General features: G+C 47.4%; 1 long non-coding RNA gene across 1 annotated transcript; it reads left to right on the forward strand.

Annotated features, from left to right (window-relative positions):
- Positions 1-2,959: 2,959 nt before the first annotated feature.
- LOC132386621 (uncharacterized) lies at positions 2,960-11,494 on the forward strand. Its single transcript, XR_009509609.1, has 3 exons — positions 2,960-3,184; positions 3,871-3,939; positions 11,436-11,494. It is a non-coding gene; the product is annotated as an uncharacterized LOC132386621 (long non-coding RNA).
- The last annotated feature ends 265 nt before the right edge of the window (positions 11,495-11,759 follow it).

Genomic DNA, 11,759 nt, shown 5'->3' on the forward strand with positions numbered 1-11,759 from the left:
AGGAAGCGAGGGTGAGGGAAGAAGTAAGAATGACGGAGGTGCATGAGGAAAGGGGAGAGGTGAAGGGAGGGCGGACAGGTGTGGGGAAGGTAAGGTAGGTGTTGGACGGGGTGTAGAGATGACGGAAAAGGGGAGGTTGAGAGTTGGTGGGGAAGGAGGAGAGGCAAGGAGGGAAGAAAGTGCAGATACGGGCGATGTTGGTCGAGGGGAGAGAGGGAGTGAGTGTGGCAGACGTAAGGAGGAGGAAGAGGGCTAAAAGAAAAGAGGAACGATGTGGTGCAAGAGAAGGAGAGGATTGGGGGAGGATTAAGGAAGTGAGGGATGGATATTGGGCGACGGAGGGGGAGGGTGGGAAATGGGAAGAAGGGAGAGTGATTCTGACAAACAGCTGGAAGTTCGGGGCTGAACGTTACCAAATTCCCAAACACCACCTACATCCCAACCCCTGCAAAAACGGAATGGAGGGGGATAATGCAGGGAACTGTGATCGGGGTGCAAACGGTGGATAGGCTGGGGGTGTATCTCTAGTTTGGGGTGACACGGGTGGTGGAGAGGAGAAAGAGAGAGCGGCAGAGAAATGGGAGAGTGAGTTGTGATAATGGGGAAGAGGTGAGAGAGGGGGAAGGTGGGAAAGAAGGGAAGAGAGGAATGGTGGAGGCAAAGTGGTGAGAGAGAGAGTCATGGAGAGAAAGAGAGAGAGAGAGAGAGAGAGAGAGAGAGAGAGAGAGAGAGAGTCATGGGATAAAGAAAGGAAGATAGAGTGCCCCACTGGAAGAGAAAGTCGTGGACACCCCGTGGGGGACACGATTTACCAGGGGAGCTGTTCACGTTACTCGGAAGGAGGGGCAGCTCACTCACCTCGGTGGGGCATGGGTGTTTGCCCTGGGGCCGTGTTTTCTCGCAGACCCGACGATGAACAGGAGCAATGGGAGTGTCCTTTGCACAAACCATGAACCAACCGGTTATTTCAATCTCCTGAAGAATAGAGGCTCTGTATGAGTGAAAAAAAAATCACATCGACGTTCCTTCCACCCGCCTTCCTCCTCTACCTCCCACCGTCCATTCCTTTCGTCTCTCTCCCCATTCGTCTGCTCCCTCCCTCATCGTCCACATTCCTTCTCCCTCATCCCTCCGTTCGCTTCCACCCGCACTCATTCTCTACATCCCACCGTCCATTCCTTTCGTTTCTCTCCCCATTCGTCTGCTCCCTCCCTCATCGTCTACATTCCTTCACACTCATCCCTCCGTTCGCTTCCATCCGCACTCCTCCTCTACCTCCCACCGTCCATTCCTTTCGTCTCTCCCCCATTCGACTACTCCCATCTTCATCGTCTACATTCCTTTTCCCTCTTACATCACTTTCCTTCCACCCACCCTCGTTCTCTACCTCCCATCTTCTATTCCTTTCGTCTCTCTCCCCATTCGACTGCTCCCGCCCTCATCGTCTAAATTCCGTCTCCCTCGTCCCTACCACCCGCCCTCCTTCTCTACCTCCCACCGTTCATTCATTTCGGCTCTCCCCCATTCGACTGCTCCCCCCTCATCGTCTACATTCCTTCTCCCTCATCCCTCAGTTTCCTTCCACCCGCCCTACTTCTCTACCTCCCACCGTTCATTCCTTTCGGCTCTCCCCCATTCGACTGCTCCCCCCTCATCGTCTACATTCCTTCTCCCTCATCCCTCAGTTTCCTTCCACCCGCCCTCCTTCTCTACCTCCCACCGTCCATTCCTTTCGTCTCTCTCCCCATTCGACTGCTCCCCCCTGATCGTCTACATTCCTTCTCCCTCATCACTCCCTTTCCTTCCACCCGCCCTTCTTCTCTACCTCCCACCGTCCATTCCTTTCGTCTCTCTCCCCATTCGACTGCTCCCCCCTCATCGTCTACATTCCTTCTCCCTCATCACTACCTTTCCTTCCACCCGCCCTCCTTCTCTACCTCCCACCGTCCATTCCTTTCGTCTCTCTCCCCATTCGACTTCTCCCTCCCTCATCGCCTACATTCCTTCTCCCTCATCCCTCAGTTTCTTTCCACCCGCCCTCCTTCTCTACATCCCACCGCCCATTCCTTTCGTCTCTCTCCCCATTCGACTGCTCCATCCCTCATCGTCTACATTCCTTCTCCCTCATCCCTCAGTTTCTTTCCACCCGCCCTACTTCTCTACCTCCCACCGTCCATTCCTTTCGGCTCTCCCCATTCGACTGCTCCCTCCCTCATCGTCTACATTCCTTCTCCCTCATCCCTCCCTTTCCTACCACCCGCCCTCCTTCTCTACCTCCCTCCGTCCATTCCTTTCGTCTCTCTCCCCATTCGACTGCTCCCGCCCACATCGTCTACATTCCTTCTCCCTCATCCCTCAGTTTCTTTCCACCCGCCCTCCTTCTCTACCTCCCACCGTTCATTCATTTCGGCTCTCCCCCATTCGACTGCTCCCCCCTCATCGTCTACATTCCTTCTCCCTCATCCCTAAGTTTCTTTCCACCCGCCCTCCTCCTCTACATCCCACCGTCCATTCCTTTCGTCTCTCTCCCCATTCGACTGCTCCATCCCTCATCGTCTACATTCCTTCTCCCTCATCCCTCCCTTTACTGCTCTCCTATTTCTGCTATCTACCAAACACTCTCCTTCCTATCCACTCCGCTCCTCACATTCCATCCCTCCCTCCGGTTTACACGTCCCCACATTTCTCCCTCTCTCTCTCAAACGCCTCTCCCTCTAATTTTCTACCCCTCTTCTTCTTCCTCTGTTTTCTCATCTCCATCACTCTTATCATCCCTTCACTTCTGCCTAACTCGCATTACGTCCCTCTCCCCCTCCACCCATTCACTCCACTGTACCCACTTCTCTCTCCACAAACACCCGGTCATTCCCCCCTCTCCCTCCCCCTCTTTCTACCCACTCTCACTACTCTTCTCTCCTCCACTTTAATCTCCGTGGGCCACACTCTCGCACACTCTCAATCCCTTTCCACGGCAACTCCTCCACCGTCTGCTCTCGGTTCCTCTTTATCAGCCTCTCATGTCGTGTTTGTTGGTGTCGGTCTGACTCCTTTGTCAAAACAGGTTTCCTCTGACAACGGTACATCCCCTTTCTGAGCTCAGAGACGCAGAGTATCCTCGACAGGATGGACGATAGCGAGACTTACATGAATGTGAAGTTCTCAAAAACACGGTCTTCCTCCCGAGGTGAGTGGGCAGAGAAACGGAGTGAGGGAGATTCACTCTGTGTCTGGTGGGACGGTGTGGAGCGAGATTCACTCTGTGTCTGACCCCGGGATTGTGTGGTGGGACGGTGCGGAGGGAGCACACTAAAATATATTTTAATCCTCTCTCGCCCCTTTGCTCTCCTCTCCCTTCTCTCACTCTGCACAATACTTATCCCTTCCCACCTTTTCTCTCCCTTTCCCTCTCACGCTTATTCTTCTTTCCCTCTCTTCTCCGCTCTCTTCTCCTCAGTCAGACCCTTGTCCACCATCTCCCTTTCTCTATTCTCTGTCTCACTTCTCCCCATGTTGTTTTTTTTCTCTCGCTCCCCTCTAACGCCACCCTCCTCTCTCTCTCTACTAAAACACAGACTCCTCCCTGCCCACTCTCCCCCGCCATGTCTCTCACGGTATTCTCTCTATTCCTTCTCTCCCACTCTCTCTCTTCCCCTTCCTCTTTCCCACCTTTCCTGCCTCAATCTCACTTACAAATTCAGCCCGCTCGATAAATATCTCCGAGCCTCTCTCTACTCCTTCTATACCGAGATGGACATTCGGAAAGCGAACGCCTCATCAATACAGAAACAGGTCATTTACTCTACTCGGCACCTCACTGTCCCCGAATTTCTGCTGCGCTCTCACTCTGCCTTGTCTATCTCTCTCTCGCAGACTATCAGACCTCCACCAACACAAAGCTGAACATTCGGAAAGTCGAACCCCTCATCAATATACAAACAGGTCAGTGATGCAGCAATGACGTCATTCCAGATGGCTCACATGTCATACTCCCAAAGGCCCTATTGGGTGAGGCATTCGTGTCCACCAATTCCCTGGCCGCTCGTTCCACTGACTGACCATCAACGGGGTAACAAACCGTTGTCAATCGGCTCACCAGCTGAATCATTTTTCCCCTCTCTCCTTATACCTGTGCGCTCTCGCTCTCGATTGTCCAGATCTAGGGGAAATAATTGCACCATTCACTCTGTTTGTGCTCCTCGTGGCTTCATATACCTCTGAAAGTTCATCCCTTCGCTACAAAGAATAAAGTCGGAATCTACCCAACCTCTTTCCCTAACTCAGTCCCTGGAGTCCCGGTGCACTCATTTTCAGTTTGATGGCATCTTTCCGGGAACAGGACGACCAACACTGAACACCGTACTCCAGGTGTACCAACGTCATGTACAACTACAACATGGTCGCCCGACTCCTGTAGTCGGTGACACTCTGATGAAGGCTTGCGTTCAGATGCATTCTTCACCGCCCTGTCTACCTGTGACTTCACTTTCTGGGAACCGTGTTCCTGGACCGCGGGTCCTTCTGTTCTCCAACACTCTTCAGTGTTCCCCCGGAACGCTTTGAAAGTCCAACCCTGGGCTGTGTTACTGAAATACGATAACTCGCACTTTTCCGATTTAGACTGCATTTCTTCTGCTAGTGACGGGTTCCAGGTCTGAGAGAGGAACTGCAACCTTAAACCTTTCCTCCTCACACAGCCCCAATTGTGTATCAGTCAGTCAATCGTGACTGCATCGCGCCCATCTTCCAGAGCCGTGTACCATCTGGGACATTGTTAAAATCTAGGTATATTACATCTACCATCCCGATTTGATCGGTCCTCCGCAATCAAATAAGTCAGAAATATCTCCTGGGTCCCACATCATCATCCAGAGCAGACAACCATTGAAGCAATTGTTCATATCTGTATTAAATACGCTACATACACTACCGGTGCTTGATATGTCAGACCGGTAAAATCACCCCGACAACTCACCCCGGGTCTCACACCATTCAGAATCTCCATATCTCTTCTATCTTCCACCATCCCTCTATTCCCTTCTCCCTCCCTCTATCACTGCTCCGTTCCTCCTACGTCTCTCCCTACCCCTCTCTCTTCCATCTTCCAGAACGATCAACTATCTGCGACCTTGTGAAGGGACTTGTAAAATTCAGCGTACATTCTGCCTACCAATCTGCAGAAATCAGTCAGTAAACTCTCTCTGGGCCACAAAGCATTCTACAGATTAGCTTACAGCTGGAAACAATAAACGCCTTATTGAGTTCCCTACACATCGGGTCTACCACCTTGCTCTCATGAACCGTCCTGGTTCCTGAACCCTCATACAGAGACTGCAGAACACTGTGGACACACCTGAGCACATCTCGGCAAACTGCCTCCCCTCCAGGAACTCTGTCCACACCTCCTGCTGTCATCATCATCAAAGAACCAACCCCACTACCCGGACATGTTGTCTTCTGCACCCACCCCATGGGGAAGAGATACGAAAGCATGTCTCACTAGAACATAGAACATATAAATGTATAGCACATTACAGGCGCAACGGTCAACAATGTTGTGCCGACGGATCACTCAACCTATTCTCATAATGTACGCCACCGAATCCAGGCAACTACCTTGTAAATCTCCTCTGTACTCTCGCTACAGTGTCCACATCCTTCCCGTAGTGAGGTGAGCACAACAGAACACAGTGCTCCAAATGGGATCTGACCATGGTCTTCTATAGCTGTAACTATGCTCAAGGAGGGTTTCTATCCAACTGTTAACAGAGAACCGAACAGTCCCATATCAGGATATTAGGGACGCTGAACTTCACAATCGTCACCTCGTGACCCTTCCACCTTACTGTCTGCCTGCATGCACTTTATCTGTAACTGTGACACTTTATTCTGCATTCTGTGACTGATGCACAGCCTTATATCCCAGCGAAGTGATCTGTATCTCTGGAAGTCACTGACACTTGTCCTGATTTTGCTAAAAATAAGTGATATTGCTGAAAACGTAGATGGGGGCTTTGTAGTTCTACACATGATACGTGAAGTTAAATGGTGTTGTGGACCGTGTAGAAGATCTGCAAAGATTTCAGTAGGATGTGGATCAGTTTCTGATGTGGGTTGGAGAAATGGCGGGATGAGCTTAACCCGGACAAACTCAGAAGTTGAACTTCGGTCAGTCAAATGGTAAGAGATAGCGCAATATTAAAGTCAAGAACCAAAACAGTGTTGATTATCAGAGTGATGCCGGGGTCCAGTGTCATTGTTCGTGCCCATGCTTACTGACAGGGACTTATGCAGGTACATAGCATTCCTGTATTAGGCTGCATCACGCGTATTATATGAGGATTGGGAAGATTTTAGAAACTTGCTGGAGGAAACTAAGAATGTCACAAGGAAGGAAAAGATGAATTATGAAAGGAAGCTGGCGGCGGATATCAAAGAAGATACTAAAATAATGGCATGTTATAGAAAGCTAATGGCATGTTGGCCTTCATAACAAGCCGAGTTGAGTATATGAGCAAGGAGGTCGTTCTGCCGTTGAACAGGGCCCAGGTGACACCACTGGGAGTTCTGTGTGCAGTTTTGGTCTCCAATTTTGAGGTAGGAAATTCTTGCTATTGGGGTAGTGCATTGTAGGTTCACGAGGTTAATTCCCGGGTTGGCGACAATGTCATACGTTGAAAGATTGGAGCGACTGGACGTATACACTAGGAATTGGAAAGATGAGAGGGGATCTGATTGAAAAATATAAGGGTGTGAAGGGATTGGACACGCTAAAGGCAGTAAACCTGTTCCCGAAGTTGAGGGAGTTGAGAAATAGAAGCCACCGTTGAAGCATAAGCGGTAGGCCATTTAGAGGATTTTGTTTACACCCAGAGAATTGTGGATCTGTGGATTGCTCTGCCTCAGGAGGCAGTGGAGACAGCTCCCGGGATGCTTTCAAGAGACAGTTAGATAGAGCTCTTAAAGATAGCGGAGTCAAGGGATATGGGGAGAAGGCAACAACGAGATACTGACTGTGGAAGATCAGCCATGATCACAGTGAATAGGCGCTGCTAGCTCGAATGATTTTTTATTTATATAAAATGTAAAAGAGAGTCAAGGGTAGATATTTGATAAATAGAAAACGTCGCCGGGGATATTGTAATGAGAGACCCAGAGAAGACAGAGGAACTGAAAGTATCCTTTGCATTGGACTTCACATTGGAAGGTCTGCAGTATAACAGACATTCAAGAGTGTCAGGGAAATTACGTCTCTGCAGTGCAAGTTACGATTGAAAAGATGCTCAGGAAGCTTAATGGTCTGAGAGTGGATAAATCTACTGGACCCGACGGAATGCACCCTCGGGTTCAGATGAAGGTAGCTGGACTGATTGCAGAGACAATGATCTTCCAGGAATCGATAGATTCTGGCATTGTACAAGATGACTGGGAAATTGCAAATGTTACTCCGCCATTTAGGTAGGGTGTACGCAGCAGAAAGGAAACTATAGAACTGTTAGCCTGACAGCAGAGTTTGGAAAGTTGTTGGAATCCATTGTTATAGACAAACTGTGCGCTCTAATCCTCGATTCTCCAGGTCTACAGGAAATGACTCTGCGCATTCACCTTGTTTGTGCCCAACGTGGTTTTATAAACCTCTGTCAGTCACCCATGAACTCCAAGGAATAAAATCCTAACCTGCCCGAATTATCTCAATAACTCGGTCCCTCGAGTCTCGGCAATATCCCCGTAATGCTCCCTCTGCAGTCTTTGCTGCTCAGTGGCATTTCTCCTAGCGCAGGTGGACAAACACTGTTCTCCAAGAGTGGCCTTCCCTACATCTTGTACAAACGCAAAGTCACCTATCGACTCTTGTATTCAGAGCCTTGATTGATGAAGATGAAATCTTCACCACCATATCCAACCTTGACCACAATTTCTGGGAACCGTAAATCCGTAGCCGTGGGTCCATCTATTCTATAATACTTCCCATATTTCCTCCTCTTCAATGTGAATGCCCCACCCTAGCGTGTCTTTCTGAAATACGACAGTTCGCACTGATCTCAGTCCATAAACGCCAACTCCTTTCCTGTCCGCAAACCTATCCATTTTTTTAATGACAATAACGAACCTGCCTCCACCACTTCTACTGGAATCTCATTCCACGCAAAGCTACTGTGTAAGAGCTGTGTAAGAGTTCCACCCTCGTGTTACCCATAATCTTTTGCACCTTTACTCTCAACTCATGTCCTCTTGTTTGAGACTCCTCGACTCTCAATGAAAAACGGCTATGCACGTCAACTCTATGTATCCCCCTCATAATTTTAAATACCTCTTTCAAGTCCCCCTTCAATCTTCTCTGCTCCAAAGAATAAAGACCTAATTTGTTCAACCTGTCTCTGTATCTTAGCTGTTGAAACCCAGAAAAATCTCTAGTAAATGTCCTCCATACTCTCTCTATTTTGTTGACATCGTTCCTATAATTCAGTGACCAGAACTGCACACAATAGTCCAAATTTGGTCTTATCAATTCCTTGTACAATTTTAACATTATATCCCAACTCCTATACTCAATTCTCTAATTTGTAAAGGACAGCTTTCCAAAAGCTTTCTTCACCACCCTATACACATGGGATTACACCTTCAGGGAACAATACACGATTATTCCTCGATCATTCTGTTCTACTGCGATCCTCAGTGCTCTAACATTTACCATGTATATCCTACCAAAATGTAGCAACTCACATTTAACAGCATTAAACTCCATGTGCCATCATTCAAGCCATTCTTCTAACTGAACTGTATCACTCTGCAAGCTTAGAAAACCTACTTAATTCCCCACAACGCCACCTATCTTGCTATCATCTGCATACTTAATAATCCAACTTAACCCCCCATCATCCAGATCATTAATGTATATGACAAAAAAAATGGACCCAATACAGATCCCTGAGGCACAGTACTACTCACCGGCCTCCAACCTGACAAACAGTTCTCCACCAGTACTCTCTGGCATCTCCCATCAAGCCCTGTGAATCCATTTTACTTCTTCAATATTAGTACCGACTGATCCTTCCTAAATAACCTTACGTGTGGAACTTTGACAGAGGCCTTACTGAAATCCATATAGACAACATCCACTGCTTTACACTCGTCAACTTACCTTGTAACCCCTACAAAAATTCAATAAGATTTGTCAAACATGACCTTCCAGACATAAATCAATTTGACTGCCCCTAATCAGAGCGTGTCTATCCAGATATTTATAGATACAATCTCTAAGAATACTATCCATTAATTTATACGCCACTGACGTCAAACATGCAGGCTGATAATTGCTAGGTTTAATCTTAGAACCCTTTTTAAACAATGGAACCACATGAGCAATACGCCAATTCTCCGGAACAATCCCCGTTTCTAATGGAATTTGAAATATTTTGTCAGTACCTCTAACATTTCTGCAGCAACTTCAGTCAAGGCCCTAGGAAAATCCCAAATGGACCAGGAGACTTATCAACTTTTATATTTTTTTAAAAGCGCCAGTAATTTTATAATCATAGTTTCCATAACTACGCTACTAGTTTCCATTATCTTACACAAAACAATATCCTTCTCTTTAGTGAATACCGAAGAAAAGAAATTGTTCAAAAATTCCCCCCTCTCTTTTAGCTCCACACATGATTTCCTAAGGGACGAATTTTATCCGTCACTGTCCTTTTGCTTTTCATATAACTGTAGAAATCCTTTGGATTTACTTTCACCTTACTTGTTTACAAGGTAAGCTGCTTTTAGCTTTTCTAATTTATTTATTTAGATTTTTTTACATACTTTATATTACTCGAGCACCACATTTACAACATGCTACCTATATTTATTGTAGATACCTCTCGTTTATACGAGCCAAGTTTCCAATATCCCATGAAAGCCATTGCCCTCTCAAAATTTTAACCTTTCCTTTCAACCTAACAGGAACATAAAGATTCTGTACCCTCAAAATATCACATTTAAATGACCACAATTGTCCCAATCCACTCCTTCTAAATCCTTCCGCATCTCCTCAAATTTAGCCTTTCTCCAATCAAAAATCTCAACACTGGGTCCAGTCCTATCCGGCTCCATAATTATATTAAACGTAATGGCATTGTGATCACTGGATCCGAAATGTTCCCCAGCACATACCTCCGTCACCTGACCTAGTTCATTCCCTTAAAGTAGATCCAACACAGCACCTTCTCCAGTTTGTTCCCCAGGTATTGCTGCGATAAACTATCCTGCACACATTATACAGACTCCGAACTATCCATCCCTTTGACTGTATGGGCTTCATAGTCTATGTGTGGAAAATTCAAATCTCCCACAATCGCAGCCTTGTGCTTACTATAAATATCTGCTATCTCCTTGCACACTTGTCCCTCCTATTCTCGCTCCCCGTTAGGTTATCTAGAATACACCCTATAAATGTACTACACCTTTCCCATTCCTATTCCTTAATTCCACCCAAAAGCACGACGAGCACTGTAACCTATCCTGCCAGAGCAGCGTTCTAATATGTTCTATGACAAGCAACGCAAACCCTCCCCCTCTTTTCCCTCTGATTCTATCACACCTGAAGCAAAGAAATCCAGGAATATTGAGTTGCCAATCACCCGGCTCCTGCAATCATGTTTCACTAACAGCTACAACATTGTATATCCATGTATCAATCCATGCGCTAAGCTCATCCACCTTTCTTACAAAGCTCCCAGCATTAAAATAAATGCATTTAAGAAATTCCCAACCTCGTCCTCTCGGTTTATCTCTAACAGTGCAAAGAACTTTAATGTCTTCTTTTTCTTCCATCTCCCATACATCTGTTCCTACACTCTGTTTCCCCTCCCGCCGCAAAACTAGTTTAAATCCAACGGAGCCTCTCTAGCAATATACCTGCAACAATACTTGTTACCCTCCATTTCAGATGTAAACCGTCCCGCCCGAACAGATCCAACCTTCCCTGAAAAACTGCCCGATTATCTATAAATCTGAAGCCCTCCCTCCTGCACCGTTTCTGCAGCCACGTGTTGATCTGCACTATCTTACTATTTCTAAACCCACCTGTACGTGGAAATAGTAGCAATCCTGAGATTGCTCTCCTGAAGGTCCTGTCCTTTAACTCAAATCGAGCCCAAGCTCTTAAGCCTTCACACTGTTCCCGGCTCACTCTTGTGCCCGCTGTGTAAGTCTGTGTTCCTTTAAAATCTTCCGCTCTTCACTGCGCGACGTCACACGCCTGCACAGACCCGCATCTCTTACCCCCAATGAGAAAAAAAAATCAAAATGGCTCCCTCTTCTCAAGCCGCCATTCGCTCTCTCCTTTCTCTTTTCGTTTGCTTTCCCCCATTCTCTCACATTTTCCCGCCCATCGCTCCCCTCGCACCAGAACCTTACTTCGACTTCTGTTCATCTGCATGGCCTCTCCAAAGGTCCGCATAAGCAAGAGCCGAACGAGAACTTCGGAGATGGACCGGACCGTAGAATCTGCATACTCTGCCTCGTTACGTCCGTCCTCTTCGTGACCGTGGTCGGGCTGTCGATCTATGGTGAGTCGATCGGACTCCGGTTGGAGTCAGACCGTAAACCAACAGTGTGGAATGAAACGTGAATGTAAAACCTCACAGTGACACGGACTCGCAGCTCAACGTATCGCAACACGTATCTCAATATGACACCGACACGTACCTCACCGTGACACGGAGACACCGCTCACTGTGACACGTACACGCTCCTCAACGTGACACGACCGGCTC

Source organism: Hypanus sabinus, unplaced genomic scaffold, assembly GCF_030144855.1.
Source record: "Hypanus sabinus isolate sHypSab1 unplaced genomic scaffold, sHypSab1.hap1 scaffold_123, whole genome shotgun sequence".
Lineage (NCBI taxonomy): Eukaryota > Metazoa > Chordata > Chondrichthyes > Myliobatiformes > Dasyatidae > Hypanus > Hypanus sabinus.